Source organism: Entelurus aequoreus, linkage group LG22 (assembly GCF_033978785.1).
Source record: "Entelurus aequoreus isolate RoL-2023_Sb linkage group LG22, RoL_Eaeq_v1.1, whole genome shotgun sequence".
Classification (NCBI taxonomy): domain Eukaryota; kingdom Metazoa; phylum Chordata; class Actinopteri; order Syngnathiformes; family Syngnathidae; genus Entelurus; species Entelurus aequoreus.
The window spans coordinates 45242365-45267477 of NC_084752.1; the positions used below are offsets into that span (position 1 = coordinate 45242365).

The 25113-nt window shown below is 35.3% G+C and overlaps 1 protein-coding gene across 2 annotated transcripts in view; it reads left to right on the forward strand.

The window, feature by feature from the left end:
- Positions 1-25113, forward strand: part of LOC133639826 (guanine nucleotide-binding protein subunit alpha-12-like) — a 61763-nt gene that overhangs the window by 27517 nt on the left and 9133 nt on the right. The window lies entirely within an intron of this gene.

Below are 25113 nucleotides of genomic sequence, written 5' to 3' on the forward strand. Positions count from 1 at the left end.
AACACATTGTACCATTAGAACACTGGAGTGATAGTTGCTGGAAATGGGCCTCTATACACCTATGTAGATATTACACCAAAAAGCAGACATTTGCAGCTAGAATAGTCATTTACCACATTAGCAATGTATAGAGTGTATTTCTTTCAAGTTAAGACTAGTTTAAAGTTATCTTCATTGAAAAGTACAGTGCTTTTCCTTCAAAAATAAGGACATTTCAATGTGACCCCAAACTTTTCAACGGTAGTGTATATGTATACAGTATATATGTGTATATGTAGATATACATATGTATATGTATATATATACATATACATATTTACATATATGTACATGTACTGTATACACATATACAGTACATACATATATATACACATATATACATATACATACACACATATATATAAATACTATAAAATGTGTATTAAATATAAAATAGAATAATAAGTTGTGAATAAAAAGTACAGTATGTATAGTACAAACCAAGGCAGAAAGTCATGTTATTGCACAATGTTCCTGTGCCCCTCCCCGTCTTCCCTCCCTCTCTAATGGCACGGGTAACAAAGGAGTTTTTGAGTCACTGAGTAGACTTTCCTGCACACTGATGGTATCCCGCGTGGAGTGGCTAGTATCATCTCGGATGGCCAGCAGCGCCTTCAGAGATTGTCTCCCTGCAACCGTCACCATGGAGTCCAGCTCCGTGCCAATTACAGAACCGTGTTGGCTCGTCCAGCCTGGAGGAGTCGCTCTTGAAAGTGCTGCCCCATACCTCCCCCAGCATACCACGGTGTAGAATGTTACACTGGCAAGATGTGAGGGACCTTTGATGTGGTTGAGGTCAGGGCTCCCAAGCATGTCTTCATGGACTTTGCATCCTGCTGGAACAAAAAAAAAAAGGTCTTCCCCAAACGGTCCCTTCAAAGTTGGCAAAGAAATGTCTTAATAAGACGATCAATTCAGATCGAGGCCTCTCAAGGCTCCGAGATGTGTCTCTATACGTTGAACCAGATGGCTTCTCGCTCTATTTCCCAAGAGCTCTCTCCAGACAGGAGAAAAAATGAGACCTATAAAGATGCCATTTTGAAGAAGGGATGGTGTGAGTTGTGAAAGAGCTGGAGAAGCACTTTGCTCATCAAGTAACCATGTCAGGGCCAAGGGTCCCCTGTGATGGAGCAGGCAGATGTTGCCTGGGACTAAGAGGTTGTTTTGGAAGGATCGCTGACCGTGTTTTTGCACTTTGTCGTTCCCCGTTCAGGCTGCTGGTTTGTCTTTTGCACGACGCCTGAGCACTGACCTTCTACCTGGTTACACATTTATCAGCCACTTAGTCACTTCCGTCTCGCCGTGGCTAACTCTACGTGTGCGAGACGTCATGTGGACAGCTTTATGTCAACCTGCTTTGTCTTATCTGGAGGCCCGCCGTGATAAAGTCGGTATGCAGCACTGGGGCTCTTCAAAAGGTACAACGGGAACCAGACAGAGAACCAACCATTGGCCGCTTTGCAGTAGCAAGACGAAAATGCTGAATGCACACACAATGCGCAGAGGAGTGGTCCCCTTGGAACAGCTAGTGCATCCTCCGTGGAAACTGATCCGTGGCCGAGAAGAGAGACAGCAGATCAACTGGTCTAAAAAAGCGGTCTATTTAAAGGCTAAAGGATAAGAATGAGTTTTAAAGGCCTACTGAAATGAATTTTTTTTATTTAAACGGGGATAGCAGATCTATTCTATGTGTCATACTTGATCATTTCGCGATATTGCCATATTTTTGCTGAAAGGATTTAGTATAGAACAACGACGATAAAGATTGCAACTTTTGGTATCTGATAAAAAAAAAGGCTTGCCCCTACCGGAAGTAGCGTGACGTAGTCAGTTGAACATATACGCAAAGTTCCCTATTGTTTACAATGATGGCCGCATGAAGTGAGAGAGATTCGGACCGAGAAAGCGACAATTTCCCCATTAATTTGAGCGAGGATGAAAGATTTGTGGATGAGTAAAGTGCAAGTGAAGGACTAGTGGGGAGTTGAAGCTATTCAGATAGGGAAGATGCTGTGAGAGCCGGGGGTGACCTGATATTCAGCTGGGAATGACTACAACAGTAAATAAACACAAGACATATATATACTCTATTAGCCACAACACAACCAGGCTTATATTTAACATGCCACAAATTAATCCTGCATAAAAACACCTGCGTGTTTGTTATGCTAGCTCCTAGCTCCTCTGCTAGCTCCTAGCTCCATAGAACACGCCAATACAATTCAAACACCTGATCAACACACACAATCACTCAGCCCAAAAGACCGTTCACCTAACCCAAGGTTCATAAAGCTTATATATTTTTAAAAAGTTAGGTACGTGACGCGCACGTACGGTACAGTACGTGTTATGCTAGCTCCTAGCTCCTATGCTAGCTCCTAGCTCCATAGAACACGCCAATACAATTCAAACACCTGATCAACACACACAATCACTCAGCCCAAAAGACCGTTCACCTAACCCAAGGTTCATAAAGCTTATATATTTTTAAAAAGTTACGTACGTGACGCGCACGTACGGTACGGTACGTGTTATGCTAGCTCCTAGCTCCTATGCTAGCTCCTAGCTCCATAGAACACGCCAATACAATTCAAACACCTGATCAACACACACAATCACTCAGCCCAAAAGACCGTTCACCTAACCCAAGGTTCATAAAGCTTATATATTTTAAAAAAGTTACGTACATACGCAAAAAAAAGTTGCGCACATACGGTCAAGCGATCAAATGTTTAGAAGCCAAAGCTGCATACTCACAGTAGCACGTCTGCGTCTTTGTCATCCAAATCAAAGTAATCCTGGTAAGAGTCTGTGTTGTCCCAGTTCTCTACAGGCGTCTGTGTATCGAAGTCAAAAGTCCTCCTGGTTAGAGTCTCTGTTATCCGAGTTCTTCCATCTTGACTGCATCTTTCGGGAATGTAAACAAAGAAGCGCCGGCTGTGTACTGTTGTGGCTGACTACGTTCGAAAAATACGTCCATTTCGCACCGACAACTTTCTTCTTTGCTTGCTCAGCTTCCTTCTCCATAATGCAATGAACATGATTGAAACAGATTCACGAACACAGATGTCCAGAATACTGTGGAATTATGAAATGAAAACAGAGCTTTTTCGTATTGGCTTCAATGTGGAAGGCATACCCGTGTTCGCCGGGCTACGTCACGCGCATACGTCATCCTCAGAGGCGTTTCGAACCGGAAGTTTAGCGGCAAATTTAAAATGTCACTTTATAAGTTAACCCGGCCGTATTGGCATGTGTTATAATGTTAAGATTTCATCATTGATATATAAACTATCAGACTGCGTGGTCGGTAGTAGTGGGTTTCAGTAGGCCTTTAAGATGGGACTTAAATGCTTCTACGGAGGTAGCAGCTACATTAGCATCGACATGAATGTCTACACAAGTATGGTCGAACCTCGATTTACGAACTTTCTGAACAGGGTTTGTAAATCGAAAAGATCGTAGAGTGAAAGTAATTTCTCCTTAAGAAACCATGTAAATATGAATAACGGGTTTCTGCTTCGACAAAAGTCCATATATTAGTGAAGGTTTGTACACTTTAAAACAATCTAAAGTCCTCTACAGCAGTGGTCCCCAACCACCGGGCCGCGGACCGGTACCGATTGGTACCGGGCCGCGCAAGAAATTGAAAAAAAAAAAAAAAAAAAATCAAATAATTTTTTTTTTTTTTTTTTTTTTTTAATTAAATCAACATAAAAACACTATATATACATATTGTGTATGTGTATGTCAATATAGATCAATACAGTCTGCAGGTATACAGTCCGTAAGCACACATGATTGTATTTCTTTATGGGGAAAAAATTAATAAATAAATAAAATTAAAAAAATCCCCCCCCACCCCCCGGTCCGTGGGACAAATTTTCAAGCGTTGACCGGTCCCCAGCTACAAAAGGGTTGGGGACCACTGCTCTACAGTACTGTATATCAAACATAACAAGGAGGTGATGGATCGACTGTCTCTTGATTAAGAAGACAAAACAACGACAAGCTGAACTGTGCTGTATGCACCGCTCTTCCAACACTCTCACACACACACAGAAGTCCCTTTGGTGCCCTAACAAACAGTCAGAAATCACAAAAATCCTTAGCTTTAACAACCATATTGCTACAACAATAAACATTTTTAAAAGTACCGTATTTTCCGGACGATAGAACACATGAGTTATAAGCCGCACCCACTAAATTTTCATAGAAAAAAAATATTTTCCATATGTTAGCCGCACCGAAGACACACATAAGCCACATATACTGTATATACTGACACAAAATATTTTGTAAATGTTTATTTACATACCTTAACTGTTTTAAAACGGTGCCTGTAACACGGCAGTAAAATGGCTGATCAGACAAAACAGAAGTCATCGTCGTGGACCCGCTAGCTGCAGAAGCTAGCTCACCAATCAGCTACACAGACTCAATAACTCCACGTTGACGATTTGGTGAAATTATTAAAAAAAGTTAAAGTAGCAATGATTGTCACACACACACTAGGTGCGGCGAAATTATTCTCTGCATTTGACCCATCACCCTTGATCACCCCCTGGGAGGTGAGGGGAGCAGTGAGCAGCAGCGCTTCACAGAGAACTGAGAAGCCATTATTCAATAACCCATTGACGGTGGTAAGCTACACAGCTGCCCTGGGGTAGACGGACGGAAGCGTGCTTGTCAATTTGCGCCCTAACCTCTGCGACCGCCACCAAACATTCATTAGTTGTACACTCTGCACTTCAGTCTTGTTGATTTGGACTGGAGCATGATACAGCAGAGGCCATGTTTTCACTTCTCTGCGGTCCCTCACACAACGCCGTACGCCACAACCAATAAATACATAAACAAACGTTACATTCTGCCTCTCTCTCTCTCTCGCTCCCTCTTCTCTCCCGCAGAGCTTTTTTTTTCTGTCTGCTTTTCCCAGGCTCGGCTGAACCCGAGCCCCGGACAGACACCGCAGGGAGAGAAAGAAGGGAAAAGTCGGGGGGATGGGCAGAGCAGAGGACAGCAAACAGGGATTTTGTTGACTTGCGGGCCTCTGATAACTTTGATATGGCAGCCAAACTCCTTTGGTTGACACAAAGTAGGCAGCCGTTGCATTATGTCGACTCTTAATAATACAGCTTTGACTTCTTAATGTGCCGCGCGTGAGTGTGTAGTGTATAGTGTGTGTTCTTGTATTTCTAGCCTTCTTGAGACATGAAGAAGGAAAAGTATCTTCCATATGAGGAAGTGTGAACAAGTGATGACATAAATCAATAACATTGCATCTAATAGACAATGTCTCATTTGCACCCCTGCTGGTCAAAATGAGGGTGGTCCCAAAAAGGAGGGATTTTTCACATTGACTGTGTGCTCCCCCTCTGGCCAACATATGTAATAACAAGTGTGTGTAAGAAATTGAAATGCGCCCCCTTTGGCCAAAATTAATTAAAAAAAATATGTATATAGAGACATACTGTAACAACGAAGTAAATAATGAAGATTAAAAACCAATTACAAGCAAAAGATTAAAAAAATTAAAAATGAACTAAAAGCAGTCTTTTTCTTACAATGTGTCGACTTTTTTGGGGGAAAAAATTCTCATAGTCTTTCTGTTTCTGTAATATTTTCCCGTAAAATTATAACTTTTTAATGTAAAATTATAATTTTTTTATGCAAAATGGTTACATTTGTCATTAAATTCTGACTTTTATCACAATATTGCCAATTTTTTTGTTGTCCTTGTAAAATAGTGACTTTTTTGGAGTAAAATGACGACTTTTGCCATCATTTTGCCGGGTAAAATTCCGATTGTTATTATAATATTGCCAAAATTTCGAAGTTTTCTTACAAAATGGTGACTTTTGTCGAGTAAAATGACGACTCTTTTCATAAAATTGCCAAAATGGAAAGCTTTTCTTGTAAAATTGCGACTGTTGAGTAAAATTCCAACTTTTATCATAATATTGCACAAATGTTCAGTTTTTCTTGTAAAACTTTGACTTGCGTTGAGTAAAATGACGACTTTTATTAGAATACTGCTAAAATTCTAAGTTTTTCTTGTGAAATTGTGACCTTTTTCTTGTGAAATTCCAACTCATTTTTCACAACAAGCTTTTTTATATTTGCATAGTATGTATATATTATTAATGTTGTAAATACACTTCTTTATATATCTAGAAAGGCTGGTCCTAAAGAGGGAGGCATTTTTCTCTGGTCTCAAGAAGGTAACACATACAAGTGTGTGTGTGTGTGTGTGTGTGTGTGTGTGTGTGTGTGTGTGTGTGTGTGTGTGTGTGTGTGTGTGTGTGTGTGTGTGTGTGTGTGTACTTGTATTTCTAGCCTTCTTGAGACATGAAGAAGGAAAAGTATCTTCCATATGAGGAGGTTATGACATAAATCATGGTCCCAATAACATTACATCTAATAGACAATGTCTCATTTGCACCCCTGCTGGTCAAAATGAGGGTGGTCCCAAAAAGGAGGGATTTTTCACATTGACTGTGTGTCGCTTTTAAAAGTGCTCCTCCTCTGGCCGACATATGAAATAACAAGTGTGTGTAAGAAATTGAAATGCGCCCGCTTTGGCCAAAATTAATTTAAAAAAAATAAGTAAGTATGTATATAGAGATGTACTGTAATAACTTAAAATAAATAATGAAGATTTAAAACCAATTACAAACTAAAGATTTTTTTTTTAAAAAAATTAAAATCAGTCTTTTTCTTACAATGTGTCGACTTTCTTCTTATAAAATTGGGAAAAAATTCTCATATTCTTTGTTTCTGTAATATTGCAATATTTTCTCGTAAAATATAACTTTTTTTATCTAAAATTATAATTTTTTAATGCAAAATGGTGACATTTGTCATTAAATTCTGACTTTTATCACAATATTGCCAATTTTTTTGTTGTCCTTGTAAAATAGTGACTTTTTTTAGAGTAAAATGATGACTTTTGCCATCATTTTGCCGTGTAAAATTCCAATTGTTATTATAATATTGCCAAAATTTGTAAGTTTTCTTATAAAATGGTGACTTTTGTCGAGTAAAATTACGACTCTTTTCATAAAATTGCTAAAATGCAAAGCTTTTCTTGTAAAATTGCGACTGTTGTTGAGTAAAATTCCAACATTTATCATAACATTGCACAAATGTTCAGTTTTTCTTGTAAAATTTGGACTTGTGTTGAGTAAAATGACGATTTTTTTATAATACTGCCAAAATCCTAAGTTTTTCTTGTGAAATTGCGACTGTTATTGAGTAAAATTCCAACTTTTATCATAACATTGCACAAATGTTCAGTTTTTCTTGTAAAACTTTGACTTGCGTTGAGTAAAAATACGACTTTTATTATAATACTGCTAAAATTCTAAGTTTTTTTTGTGAAATTGTGACCTTTTTCGTGTGAAATTCCAACTCATTTTTCACAACAAGCTTTTTTATATTTGCATAGTATGTATATATTATTAATGTTGTAAATACACAATTGTATACATCTAGAAAGGCTGGTCCTAAAGAGGGAGGCATTTTTCTCAGGTCTCAAGAAGGTAACAAATACAAGAATGTGTGTGTGTGTGTGTGTGTGTGTGTGTGTGTGTGTGTGTGTGTGTGTGTGTGTGTGTGTGTGTGTGTGTGTGTGTGTGTGTGTGTGTGTGTGTGTGTGTATGTGTATGTGTATGTGTATGTGTATGTGTGTGTGTGTGTGTGTGTGTGTGTGTGTGTGTGTGTGTGTGTGTGCGTTAAAGAGATGTACAATACAAAGGCTGTAAACGCTCACACACACACTTCATAATGGTTTACTGCTGCAGTGTCACTGTATCCTGTCCCCGCCGACATGAGGCACAGTTTTAAACAAACAAGGGGAGAAAGACTCAGTCGGCGCGGTGGGAAAAGTGGATGGTGCCAAACTCCACCGCGCAGATTTGCTGCCTGTCTTGCCTTGTTTGCTCGGCTTTTGAAACCATTTTTCTCAGGAATAACGCAAAATAGGATCAATCTGTTTTCGGTACTCTTTTAATACAATTGAAAATACCCAGCAGTGACTGGTTATATAAGTCATATGAGTGTCAAAATAAGGTTTTTACTTTTTATATACCTTTAATTTGTTGTCACGTTAAAAAAAAAAAAAAATTCAAGCTGTGGCGGCTATGATATTGCTGTGGCGGTGTGCCACCATCAGTTATTTTAAAGGGGAAGTGCACTTTTTGTGCAATGATGCCTATCATTCACAATCATTATGAAAGACATGATGACGGATAGATTTTTTAAAATTAATTCTAACTATTCTAACTAGGGATGTCCGATAATGGCTTTTTGCCGATATCCGATATGCCGATATTGTCCAACTCTTTAATTACCGATACCGATATCAACCGATACCGATATCAACCGATATATACAGTCGTAGAATTAACACATTATTATGCCTAATTTGGACAACCAGTTTTGGTGAAGATAAGGTACTTTTTTAAAAAATGAATAAAATAAAATAAGATAAATAAATTAAAAACATTTTCTTGAATAAAAAAGAGAGTAAAACAATATAAAAACAGTTACATAGAAACTAGTAATGAATGAAAATTTGTAAAATTAACTGTTAAAGGTTAGTACTATTAGTGGAGCAGCAGCACGCACAATCATGTGTGCTTACGGACTGTATCCCTTGCAGACTGTATTGATATATAATGTAGGAAGCAGAATATTAATAACAGAAAGAAACAACCCTTTTGTGTAAATGGGAGAGGGAGGTTTTTTGGGTTGGTGCACTAATTGTAAGTGTATCTTGTGTTTTTTATGTGGATTTAATTTTAAAAAATAAAATAAATTAAAAAAAAAACGATACTGATAATAAAAAAAAACAAAACCGATAATTTCCGATATTACATTTTAACGCATTTATCAGCCGATAAAATCGGCAGACCGATATTGTCGGACATCTCTAATTCTAACCCGTTCTGCCCGAAGGCAGCTGAGATAGGCTCCAGCACCCCCTGCCACCCCAAGAGGGACAAGCGGTAGAAAATGGATGGATGGAAATAAGAGTCCGCTTACGGCGCAGCCAATGGGAAGTCCTCTATTCCGCCCATAAAACCCAATACAAAACAACCAAAAAGAACCATCAATACTCCATTTACGTTTTGTGACTTGAATATTAACAAGTATTAGTGATATTGTTATTATAAGTGCTAACACAGACAAACTATTTATTAAAGTTAAAAGTTAAAGTCCCAATGATAGTCACTCGGTGTGGTGGAATTATCCTCTGCGTTCGACCCATCCCCTTGTTCACGCCCTGGGAGGTGAGGGGAGCAGTGAGCAGCAGCAGTGGCCGCGCTCGGGAGTCATTTTTGGTGATTTAACCCCCAATTCCAAGCCTTAATGCTGAGTGCCAAGCAGGGAGGTAATGGCTCCCATTTTTAGTAGTCTTTGGTATGACTCGGCCGGGGTTTGAACTCACAACCTCCCGATCTCAGGGCGGACACTCTAACCACTAAGCCACTGAGCTGGCGCCGTGATCACTTCCTGTGTCCATATGTTGACATCATGGAGTGGTCTGCTGCTTCCTCGCTGCCCTGCTCCCTGTAAGTTGATTGAAGATCACAAAACATGCCTGTCACCTGGACAGTAAAAAGGCGAGGATGTCATTTGACGAGTTGACAGCCCATTTAGACCCGGAATTGTTGAGAACCACACGGAAAGACACTTGGTTCCACCTCTCCTTTTTTTTCGCGAGGATTATGAGTCATTGTTCATCTAAATGGGACTATATGAACATTCTATCAGTTGGCATCCTAATGACAGCAGACTTTGTACAGTAAGGGATGTTTTGTTATGTTTGTTGGCTGTCATGAAGCAGGCAGTGAGTCATAATCAGTGATGTTGTTAAAAGAAAGTGAACATTGTGATGCCTCTTTGAAATTAATGCCCCACCTATGCTTAAAATGATCCAAATACATAAATATTAAATGTTATTATGAATGTTACTACATGACATATATACTTACATCATGTATATATTACATGTTATTATGAATGTTACTACATGACATATATACTTACATCATGTATATATTACATGTTATTATGAATGTTACTACATGACATATATACTTACATCATGTATATATTACATGTTATTATGAATGTTACTACATGACATATATACTTACCTCATGTATATATTACATGTTATTATGAATGTTACTACATGACATATATACTTACATCATGTATACATTACATGTTATTATGAATGTTACTACATGACATATATACTTACTGTACATCATGTATATATTACATGTTATTATGAATGTTACTACATGACATATATACTTACTGTACATCATGTATATATTACATGTTATTATGAATGTTACTACCGTAATTTCCGGACTATAAGCCGCTACTTTTTCCCCTCGTTCTGGTCCCTGCGGCTTATACAAGGGTGCGGCTTATTTACGGCCTGTTCTTCTCCGACACCGACGAAGAGGATTTCGGTGGTTTTAGTACGCAGGAGGAAGACGATGACACAATGATTAAAGACTGACTTTCCATATACCGGTAGGCTAGTTATTTTGATAACGTACAGGCGAGCACTTTGTATTACTTTGCACCGTTGTATTATTTGTACTCTGCACGAATGCTGTTCGCCATGTCAAAGATGTGAAAGTTTTATTGAATGATTGAAAGATTTATTGTTAATAAATGGGACGCTTTGCGTTCCAAACAGTCATCTCTGTCCCGACAATCCCCTCCGTGGTAGCAGGAACCCGTATATACTACGGTAATTACACATCAAAACCCTGCGGCTTATAGTCGGGTGCGGCTTATATATGGAGCAATCTGTATTTTCCCCTAAATTTAGCTGGTGCGGCTTATAGTCAGGTGCGGCTTATAGTCCGGAAATTACGGTACATGACATATATACTTACATCATGTATATATTACATGTTATTATGAATGTTACTACATGACATATATACTTACATCATGAACATATTACATGTTATTATGAATGTTACTACATGACATATATACTTACTGTACATCATGTATATATTAAATGTTATTATGAATGTTACTACATGACATATATACTTACTGTACATCATGTATATATTACATGTTATTATGAATGTTACTACATGACATATATACTTACATCATGTATATATTACATGTTATTATGAATGTTACTACATGACATATATACTTACATCATGTATATATTACATGTTATTATGAATGTTACTACATGACATATATACTTACTGTACATCATGTATATATTAAATGTTATTATGAATGTTACTACATGACATATATACTTACTGTACATCATGTATATATTACATGTTATTATGAATGTTACTACATGACATATATTCTTACATCATGTATATATTACATGTTATTATGAATGTTATTACGTGACGTATATACTTACATCATGTATATATCACATGTTATTATGAATGTTACTACATGACATATATACTTACATCATGTATATATTACATGTTATTATGAATGTTACTACATGACATATATACTTACATCATGTATATATTACATGTTATTATGAATGTTACTACATGACATATATACTTACATCATGAACATATTACATGTTATTATGAATGTTACTACATGACATATATACTTACATCATGTATATAATACATGTTATTATGAATGTTACTACAAGACATATATACTTACATCATGTATATATTACATGTTATTATGAATGTTACTACATGACATATATACTTACATCATGTATATATTACATGTTATTATGAATGTTACTACATGACATATACTTACATCATGTATATATTACATGTTATTATGAATGTTACTACATGACATATATACTTACATCATGTATATATTACATGTTATTATGAATGTTACTACATGACATATACTTACATCTTGTATATATTACATGTTATTATGAATGTTACTACATGACATATATACTTACATCATGTATATATTACATGTTATTATGAATGTTACTACATGACATATATACTTACATCATGTATATATTACATGTTATTATGAATGTTACTACATGACATATATACTTACATCATGTATATATTACATGTTATTATGAATGTTACTGCATGACGTATACACTTACATCGTGTATATATTACATGTTATTATGAATGTTACTACATGACATATATACTTACATCATGTATATATTACATGTTATTATGAATGTTACTACATGACGTGTATACTTACATCATGTATATATTACATGTTATTGTGAATGTTACTACATGACATATATACTTACATCATGTATATATTACATGTTATTATGAATGTTACTACATGACATATGTACTTACATCGTGTATATATTACATGTTATTATGAATGTTACTACATGACATATATACTTACATCTTGTATATATTACATGTTATTATGAATGTTTCTACATGACATATATACTTACATCATGTATATATTACATGTTATTATGAATGTTACTACATGACATATATACTTACATCATGTATATATAACATGTTATTATGAATGTTACTGCATGACGTATATACTTACATCATGAATATATTACATGTTATTATGAATGTTACTACATGACATATATACTTACATCATGTATATATTACATGTTATTATGAATGTTACTACATGACTTACATATATATTTACATCATGTATATAATACATGTTATTATGAATGTTCCTACATGACTTATATACTTACATCATGTATATATTACATGTTATTATGAATGTTACTACATGACGTATATACTTACATCATGTATATATCACGTTATTATGAATGTTACTACATGACGTATATACTTACATCATGTATATATCACATGTTATTATGAATGTTACTACATGACGTGTATACTTACATCATGTATATATTACATGTTATTATGAATGTTATTACATGACATATATGCTTACATCATGTATATATTACATGTTATTATGAATGTTACTACATGACATATACTTACATCTTGTATATATTACATGTTATTATGAATGTTACTACATGACATATACTTACATCATGTATATATTACATGTTATTATGAATGTCACTACATGACTTACATATATATTTACATCATGTATATAATACATGTTATTATGAATGTTCCTACATGACGTATATACTTACATCATGTATATATCACATGTTATTATGAATGTTACTACATGACGTGTATACTTACATCATGTATATATTACATGTTATTATGAATGTTACTACATGACATATATACTTACATCATGTATATATTACATGTTATTATGAATGTTACTACATGACATATATACTTACATCTTGTATATATTACATGTTATTATGAATGTTACTACATGACATATATACTTACATCATGTATATATTACATGTTATTATGAATGTTACTACATGACATATATACTTACATCATGTATATATTACATGTTATTATGAATGTTACTACATGACATATATACTTACATCATGTATATATTACATGTTATTATGAATGTTACTACATGACATATATACTTACATCATGTATATATTACATGTTATTATGAATGTTACTGCATGACGTATACACTTACATCGTGTATATATTACATGTTATTATGAATGTTACTACATGACATATATACTTACATCATGTATATATTACATGTTATTATGAATGTTACTACATGACGTGTATACTTACATCATGTATATATTACATGTTATTGTGAATGTTACTACATGACATATATACTTACATCATGTATATATTACATGTTATTATGAATGTTACTACATGACATATGTACTTACATCGTGTATATATTACATGTTATTATGAATGTTACTACATGACATATATACTTACATCTTGTATATATTACATGTTATTATGAATGTTTCTACATGACATATATACTTACATCATGTATATATTACATGTTATTATGAATGTTACTACATGACATATATACTTACATCATGTATATATAACATGTTATTATGAATGTTACTGCATGACGTATATACTTACATCATGAATATATTACATGTTATTATGAATGTTACTACATGACATATACTTACATCATGTATATATTACATGTTATTATGAATGTTACTACATGACTTACATATATATTTACATCATGTATATAATACATGTTATTATGAATGTTCCTACATGACTTATATACTTACATCATGTATATATTACATGTTATTATGAATGTTACTACATGACATATATACTTACATCATGTATATATTACATGTTATCATGAATGTTACTACATGACGTATATACTTACATCATGTATATATTACATGTTATTATGAATGTTACTACATGACATATATACTTACATCATGTATATATTACATGTTATTATGAATGTTACTACATGACATATATACTTACATCATGTATATATTACATGTTATCATGAATGTTACTACATGACATATATACTTACATCATGTATATATTACATGTTATTATGAATGTTACTACATGACATATATACTTCATGTATATATTACATGTTATTATGAATGTTACTACATGACATATATACTTACATCATGTATATATTACATGTTATTATGAATGTTACTACATGACATATATACTTACATCATGTATATATTACATGTTATTATGAATGTTACTACATGACATATATACTTACATCATGTATATATTACATATTATTATGAATGTTACTACATGACATATACACTTACATCATGTATGTATTACATGTTATTATGAATGTTACTACATGACATATATACTTACATCATGTATGTATTACATGTTATTATGAATGTTACTACATGACATATATACTTACATCATGTATATATTACATGTTATTATGAATGTTACTACATGACATATATACTTACATCATGTATATATTACATGTTATTATGAATGTTACTACATGACATATATACTTACATCATGTATATATTACATGTTATTATGAATGTTACTACATGACATATATACTTACATCATGTATATATTACATGTTATTATGAATGTTACTACATGACATATATACTTACATCATGTATATATTACATGTTATTATGAATGTTACTGCATGACGTATACACTTACATCGTGTATATATTACATGTTATTATGAATGTTACTACATGACATATATACTTACATCATGTATATATTACATGTTATTATGAATGTTACTACATGACGTGTATACTTACATCATGTATATATTACATGTTATTGTGAATGTTACTACATGACATATATACTTACATCATGTATATATTACATGTTATTATGAATGTTACTACATGACATATGTACTTACATCGTGTATATATTACATGTTATTATGAATGTTACTACATGACATATATACTTACATCTTGTATATATTACATGTTATTATGAATGTTTCTACATGACATATATACTTACATCATGTATATATTACATGTTATTATGAATGTTACTACATGACATATATACTTACATCATGTATATATAACATGTTATTATGAATGTTACTGCATGACGTATATACTTACATCATGAATATATTACATGTTATTATGAATGTTACTACATGACATATACTTACATCATGTATATATTACATGTTATTATGAATGTTACTACATGACTTACATATATATTTACATCATGTATATAATACATGTTATTATGAATGTTCCTACATGACTTATATACTTACATCATGTATATATTACATGTTATTATGAATGTTACTACATGACATATATACTTACATCATGTATATATTACATGTTATCATGAATGTTACTACATGACGTATATACTTACATCATGTATATATTACATGTTATTATGAATGTTACTACATGACATATATACTTACATCATGTATATATTACATGTTATTATGAATGTTACTACATGACATATATACTTACATCATGTATATATTACATGTTATCATGAATGTTACTACATGACATATATACTTACATCATGTATATATTACATGTTATTATGAATGTTACTACATGACATATATACTTCATGTATATATTACATGTTATTATGAATGTTACTACATGACATATATACTTACATCATGTATATATTACATGTTATTATGAATGTTACTACATGACATATATACTTACATCATGTATATATTACATGTTATTATGAATGTTACTACATGACATATATACTTACATCATGTATATATTACATATTATTATGAATGTTACTACATGACATATACACTTACATCATGTATGTATTACATGTTATTATGAATGTTACTACATGACATATATACTTACATCATGTATGTATTACATGTTATTATGAATGTTACTACATGACATATATACTTACATCATGTATGTATTACATGTTATTATGAATGTTACTACATGACGTATATACTTACATTATGTATATATTACATATTATGAATGTTACTACATGACATATATACTTACATTATGTATATATTACATGTCATTATGAATGTTACTACATGACATATACTTACATCATGTATATATTACATGTTATTATGAATGTTACTACATTACATATATACTTACATCGTTTATAAAAAATCTTAATGGAGGTGTTTGGATGTTTTTTTAAGGGCTTTATAGACAGAATAGAGCGACTCCTATAGGCTCCATTTTAAGAAGACTTTCGATGGCATATACCGGTATTTACTATTTAGAATGCGGTTTTTTTTATCCATCCGACGCCATGTCTTTAATAATGATTGTGAATGATAGGCATCATTGCAAAAGCAGTGCAGTTCCCCTTGGCGCACCACCACAGCAATATCATAGCCGCCACACCGTGAAAATAGTTGAGCATATTTAGGTGTTGACTGCAATAAAACTGCACGGCAGTATGTTTTCTATCTGTAATTCTGCAGTAATAAACGCTGTTATAAACTTGATATTGTGACTCATGAAGTGTGTGACAGGTCAGTAATCAGGATGTGGAATGATGGAAGTCAAAGTGAGGAGTCTGCAAGTGTCCCCTTCATGTGGGAATTCCCCTCTGCCGACCAATCAGAGGCCGCGGCTTTGTGTGTTCTATTCGTGCGACATCTTAGGTCAGCAGCGGGGTCACGGGGTCGCGTTTCCCCCCTCGGTTGTTGCTCGACATGTGCGGGCCGGCGCTGATGGAATTACAGTTGAATCAATCTGTCCTTTCAGCCGGACAGGAAGTCTGCAAATCTGCAGATTTTTGCAGCAAGAATAAGAGCTATGTTGTTGTGTCTGTCTGTGTGCGTGTGCGTGTGCGTGTGTGTGTGTGTGTGTGTGTGTGTGTGTGTGTGTGTGTTGTACGGTACAGCTGAAGTGACTTGGTTCTGTCTCGCTCCCTCCCCCATGTCTCTGCTCACTCTTCACACACACACAGCTGTTTCCTGTCGAATGTGTGCGTGCGTGTGTGTGTGTGTGTGTGTGTGTGTGTGTGTGTGTGTGTGTGTGTGTGTGTGTGTGTGTGTGTGTGTGTGTGTGTTGTGGAGCAAAAGGGACTCTTGAGATTTGTGTAGTTTCTAAAGAAAAGGATTTGTGTTGATGAATAGAACAATGTGTACAATAAGTGTAGTTGATGATGATGTTATGCTTGTAGATATTATTATTTAAAGTAGAGATTTACCAAAATGTTGTTTTTTTCAGGGCTGATACCAATTATTAGTAGTCAAGGAGGATTTGGAGCTGATAGCAGTTATTTCAACATGAATAGTACATGTCAGTACAACAGTTGGACAAGGCTTTAGGTCGGTCCAGTAATCATCATAATGTTTTATGCAGCGCTAATGTTGTGGTTAAATTAGCTCTAAAAACATGAGGGGATTTCACAAACACCTTTATTACCTGTGTTTAAGAGGAACATCAACATTTGTATTTCAACATGTAGAAAATCTCCTGGGAACATTGGTGAAATTATAGGATTTTTCTACAACACAAAAACTCGCCATTTACTCAATTTTATACAATTTTGCTGCAGTTTATGGATTTAAGACATCGTAAGTTTTCCTTGTGAGGAACCCTGAAATATTGTGAACATTCAAGGGCCTACTGAAATGAATTTTTTGTATTCAAACGGGGATAGCAGATCCATTCTATGTGTCATACTTGATCATTTTGCGATATTGAAAGGATTTAGTAGAGAACAACGACGATAAAGTTTGCAACTTTTGGTCGCTGATAAAAAAAAGCCTTGCCTGTACCGGAAGTAGCGTGACGTCACCGGAGGAAGGACTCCTCACATTTTCCCATTGTTTACAATGCAGCGAGAGAGATTTGGACCGAGAAAGCGACGATTACCCCATTAATTTGAGCGAGGATGAAAGATTTGTGGATGAGGAAAGTGAGAGTGAAGGACTAGAGTGCAGTGCAGGACGTATCTTTTTCGCTTTGACCGTAAATTAGGTACAAGGGTTCATTGGATTCCACACTTTCTCCTTTTTCTATTGTGGATCACGGATTTGTATTTTAAACCACCTCGGATACTATATCCTCTTGAAAATGAGAGTCGAGAACGCGAAATGGACATTCACAGTGACTTTTATCTCCACGACAATACATCGGCGAAGCTCTTTAGCTACGGAGCTAACGTGATAGCATCGGGCTCGAATGCAGATAGAAACAAAATAAATAAATCCCTGACTGGAAGGATAGACAGAAGATCAACAATACTATCTAACCATGGACATGTAACTACACGATTAATAATTCCCAGCTTGGCGAAGCTTAACAATGCTGTTGCTAACGACGCCATTGAAGCTAACTTAGCAACGGGACCTCACAGAGCTATGCTAAAAACATTAGCTATCCACATACGCCAGCCAGTCCTCATCTGCTCATCAACACCCGTGCTCACCTGCGTTCCAGCGATCGACGGAAGGACGAAGGACTTAACCCGATCATCCGTGCGGTCGGCGGCTAGCGTCGGCTAGCGCGTCTGCTATCCAAGTCAAAGTCCTCCTGGTTGTGTTGCTGCAGCCAGCCGCTAATACACCGATCCCACCTACAACTTTCTTCTTTGCAGCCTCCATTGTTCATTAAACAAATTGCAAAAGATTCACCAACACAGATGTCCAGAATACTGTGGAATTTTGCGATGAAAACAGAGCTTTTTTGTATTGGATTTAATGGGGTACCAATATTTCCGTTTCAACGATTGACGTCACGCGCATACGTCATCATACATAGACGTTTTCAACCGGAAGTTTAGCGGGAAATTTAAAATGTCACTTTATAAGTTAACCCGGCCGTATTGGCATGTGTTGCAATGTTAAGATTTCATCATTGATATATAAACTATCAGACTGTGTGGTCGCTAGTAGTGGCTTTCAGTAGGCCTCTAAATAAAAACCATTCTGGGCTCCTTCCCAGAGTTTATAGTTTTTTCAAGCTCATTTCTTCCTGCATGTTACAGAAAGTATGAGAATGTGTGAGCTGCTGCCTGCTCTACTTGACTTATATAGTAACTGTCCCATTTGTCAATATATTTACACAAAGATTTGATTTTTGGCAGAGATGTCTTTTCTGTCATCGTTCATGCCGTTCCATAGAGGTGGGTGAAAAAAATAAATGTTTAGATGCATCGCAGTTCGGACATGGACACTTACAATTAGGGATGTCCGATAATATCGGCCTGCCAATATTATCGGCCGATAAATGCGTTAAAATGTAATATCGGAAATTATCGGTATCGTTTTTTTTTATTATCTGTATCGTTTTTTTAATTTGTTTTTTAATTTTTTTTATTAAATCAACATAAAAAACACAAGATACACTTATAATTAGTGCACCAACACAAAAAACCTCCCTCCCCCCATTTCTTTCTGTTATCAATATTCTGCTTCCTACATTATATATCAATATATATCAATACAGTCTGCAAGGGATACAGTCCGTAAGCACACATGATTGTGCGTGCTGCTGCTCCACTAATAGTACTAACCTTTAACACTTAATTTTACTCATTTTCATTCATTACTAGTTTCTATGTAACTGTTTTTATATTGTTTTACTTTCTTTTTTATTCAAGAAAATGTTTTTAATTTAGTTATCTTATTTTATTATTTTTTTTAAAAAGTACCTTATCTTCACCATACCTGGTTGTCCAAATTAGGCATAATAATGTGTTAATTCCACCACTGCATATATCGGTTGATATCGGTATCGGTTGATATCGGTATCGGTAATTAAAGAGTTGGACAATATCGGATATCGGCAAAAAGCCATTATCGGACATCCCTACTTACAATCCATTAGTAAAGGTCGATAATTGACTTATTGTAAATAAAGTAATGTAAAGGATCATTGACAGATCCGACCAACTCCTTTATTTTAGGGCATTTATGTTCCAGTTTTGCACACATTTGTATTAATTTAATAAATGTAATGGGAATACATTTCAATGTTTCTTACTACAAATGCACTGTTTTTTAAAGTTGCAGGTGATAAACGCTTATTCAGCGAAATAAAAAGAAATGTAAAACTATATCAATATACATAAATTAAAGATGCACGATTTTTAATGGAATGGTGACTCCCACCTCTCTCTGTCGCAATATTTGATTGCATTACCAAACCTGCGGCGCTCCTTTAAAGGCCTACTGAAATGAAATTTTTTTATTTAAACGGGGATAGCAGATCTATTCTATGTGTCATACTTGATCATTTCGTGATATTGCCATATTTTTGCTGAAAGGATTTAGTATAGAACAACGACGATAAAGATTGCAACTTTTGGTATCTGATAAAAAAAAGGCTTGCCCCTACCGGAAGTAGCGTGACGTAGTCAGTTGAACATATACGCAAAGTTCCCTATTGTTTACAATGATGGCCGCATGAAGTGAGAGAGATTCGGACCGAGAAAGCGACAATTTCCCCATTAATTTGAGCGAGGATGAAAGATTTGTGGATGAGGAAAGTGAGAGTGAAGGACTAGAGGGCAGTGGAAGCGATTCAGATAGGGAAGATGCTGTGAGAGGCGGGTGGGACCTGATATTCAGCTGGGAATGACTACAACAGTAAATAAACACAAGACATATATATACTCTACTAGCCACAACACAACCAGGCTTATATTTAATATGCCACAAATTAATCCCACATAAAAACACCTAGGTGTTTGTTATGCTAGCTACTAGCTCCTAGCTACTAGCTCGAGCTAGTTATAGCTCGAGCGGGTAATATGGACGGGATCCCGTATATACAACCCGCCAATACAATTCAAACACCTGCACAACACACACACTCACTCAGCCCAAAGAACCGTTCACCTAACCCAGGGGTCGGCAACCCGCGGCTCCGGAGCCGCATGCTTTAACATTGTTAAGTTACAAATATGCGCCACACTGTGAACCCACACCAAAAAAGAATGAAAAACACATTTCTGGAGAACATCCCACCGTAACACAACATAAACACAACACAACCATTACCCAGAATCCCATGCAGCCCTAACTCTTCCGGTCTACATTATACACCCCCGCTACCACCAAATCCCCCCACACATCAACCCCCCCCCCCCCCCCGCCCCCTCTCCGTGCGTTGGTTGAGCGGAAGAGTTAGGGCTGCATGGGATTCTGGGTATTGGTACCGTCAGTGTAAGATGTGTGGCTGCTGAGTTAGTACGCCTTGCTGTCACTTACGTGAGCAAGCTGAAATTGCATTCTACGTGTGGTCGAGCAGGTACACTGTTGGGGCAGACTGTAGAGGGCGCCAAATGCAGTGTCATCACGCTCTGATATTCGGGAGTCTCCCGGGAAAAATGAGAGGGTTGGCAAGTATGACGCTATCAAGCGCCATTCAGTCAAAACTCGCGGGCTGCACTAACATCAAATTTCCACATTAAAGTGCGTGCCGGTGCGTGTGTCGGAGACCCCTGGTTAACATAGCACAAAGCGTTTAAGCTTTGTATGCGGTGTTTTTCATTTTAAATTAAAAAAAATTTTTTGTGGCTCCCATTACTTTCTTTAATTTGTGAAACTTGCCAAAATGGCTCTTTGAGTGGTAAAGGTTGCCGACCCCTGACCTAACCCAAGGTTCATAAAGCTTATATATTTAACCAAAGTTACGTACATGACACGCACGTACTGGCAAGCAATCAAATGTTTGGAAGCGCGCGGGTGGGACCTGATATTCAGCTGGGAATGACTACAACAGTAAATAAACACAAGACATATATATACTCTATTAGCCACAACACAACCAGGCTTATATTTAATATGCCACAAATTAATCCCACATAAAACACTTAGGTGCTTGTTATGCTAGCTACTAGCTCCTAGCTACTAGCTCGAGCTAGTTATAGCTCGAGCGGGTAATATGGACGGGATCCCGTATATATAACCCGCCAATACAATTCAATCACCTGCACAACACACACACTCACTCAGCCCAAAGGACCGTTCACCTAACCCAAGGTTCATAAAGCTTATATATTTAACCAAAGTTACGTACATGACACGCACGTACGGGCAAGCAATCAAATGTTTGGAAGCGCGCGGGTGTGACCTGATATTCAGCTGGGAATGACTACAACAGTAAATAAACACAAGACATATATATACTCTATTAGCCACAACACAACCAGGCTTATATTTAATATGCCACAAATTAATCCCGCATAACAAACACCTAGGTGTTTGTTATGCTAGCTCCTAGCTCCTAGCTACTAGCTCGAGCTAGTTATAGCAAGCGATCAAATGTTTGGAAGCGTACTCACGGTATCGCGTCTGCGTCTGTTAACGAAGTCAAAGTCCTCCTGGTAAGAGTCTCTGTTGTCCGAGTTCTTCGATCTTGACTGCATCTTTCGGGAATGTAAACAATGAAACACCGACTGTGTTGTGTTGCTGCTGACTTCCCTCGCAAAATACTCCGCTTCGCACCGACTTTCTTCTTTGCTTGCTCAGCTTCTTTCTCCATAATGCAATGAACAAATTGCAACAGATTCACCAACACAGATGTCCAGAATACTGTGGAATAATGATGAAAACAGCTATTTCGTATTGGCTTCAATGGAGAAGCCATACCTGTGTTCTACTGGCTACGTCACGCGCATACGTCATCCTCCGAAGGCTTTTTCAACCGGAAGTGTGGCAGGAAATGTAAAATGTCACTTTATAAGTTAACCCGGCCGTATTGGCATGTGTTGCAATGTTAAGATTTCCTCATTGATATATAAACTATCAGACTGCGTGATCGCTAGTAGTGGCTTTCAGTAGGCCTTTAATGAGGACACGCTCCAGGTGTTGCAAACGGAGGTTTGTCCAGCTTCTCCATCTCTGTAATAAAACCAAGCAAAACGGGATTGGGAGGGAAAGAAGGACGACAACTGGATTTCCCGGCATAAATTTTAATTTTTGACAGGTAAAATGTGGAGACGTGCTGTAGAAGAAAGAAATGGGGGGGGGGGGGGGGGGGGGGCGTGGCCACATGAGCGCCGCAGCTAAGCAGGCCGAATAAGATTTTTCACAAATAAATGCACCGTCGGATATCAAAACATATTTGGGGAGAATTATTCCCAATGAGATAAAAATTTTTTATTCTTCAATGAATTCATAAAAATAATTGTGCTCCAGTAAATAAGAAACTTTTCTCATCCAGGACTCATATGTATTTCTATATAGTAAACTAGGGCTGCAACAACTAATCGATTAAATCGGTTAAAATTAGGGATGTCCGATAATGGCTTTTTTGCCGATATTGTCCAACTCTTAATTACCGATAACGATATAAACCGATACCGATATATACAGTCGTGGAATTAACACATTATTATGCCTAATTTGGACAACCAGGTATGGTGAAGATAAGGTCCTTTTTTTTTTTTTTAAGTATAAAATAAAATAAGATAAATAAATTAAAAACATTTTCTTGAATGAAAAGAAAGTAAAACAATATAAAAACAGTTACATAGAAACTAGTAATTAATGAAAATTTGTAAAATTAACTGTTAAAGGTTAGTACTATTAGTGGAGCAGCAGCACGCACAATCATGTGTGCTTACGGACTGTATCCCTTGCAGACTGTATTGATATATATTGATATATAATGTAGGAAGCAGAATATTAATAACAGAAAGAAACAACCCTTTTGTGTGAATGAGTGTAAATGGGGGAGGGAGGTTTTTTGGGTTGGTGCACTAATTGTAAGTGTATTTTGTGTTTTTTATGTGGATTTAATTAAAAAAAACACAAAAAAAACCCGATACCGATAATAAAAAAATAGAGATAATTTCCGATATTACATTTTAAAGCATTTATCGGCCGATGATATCGGCAGGCCGATATTATCGGACATTCCTAATTAAAATCGATTATAAAAATAGTTGGCGATTAATTTAGTCATCGTTTCATTGGATCTTTGCTATGCGCATGCGCAGAGGCTAATTTGTTTTTTTGTTGTTTTTTATTTTATTTTTTTTAATAAACCTTTATTTATAAACTGCAACATTTACAAACAGCTGAGAAACAATAATCAAAATAAGTATGGTGCCAGTATGCTGGGTTTTTTTTGTCAATAAAATACTGGAAAGAATAGAAATGTAGTTTGTCTCTTTTATCCGATTATTAATCGTTTCATCGAAGTAATAATCGACAGATTAATCGATTATCAAATTAGTTGTTAGTTGCAGCCCTATAGTAAATACTGGTAGTATATGTGTATTTGAGGTTATGTTGTAGTTGTAAAAAAACAAAAAGGCTGATATACGTCAAAATTAGGGATGTCCGATAATGGCTTTTTGCCGATATCCGATATTCCGATATTGTCCAACTCTTTAATTACCGATACCGATATCAACCGATATATACAGTCGTGGAATTAACACATTATTATGCCTAATTTGGACAACCAGGTATGGTGAAGATAAGGTACTTTTTAAAAAAATGAATCAAATAAAATAAGATAAATAAATTAAAAACATTTTCTTGAATAAAAAAGAAAGTAAAACAATATAAAAACAGTTACATAGAAAATAG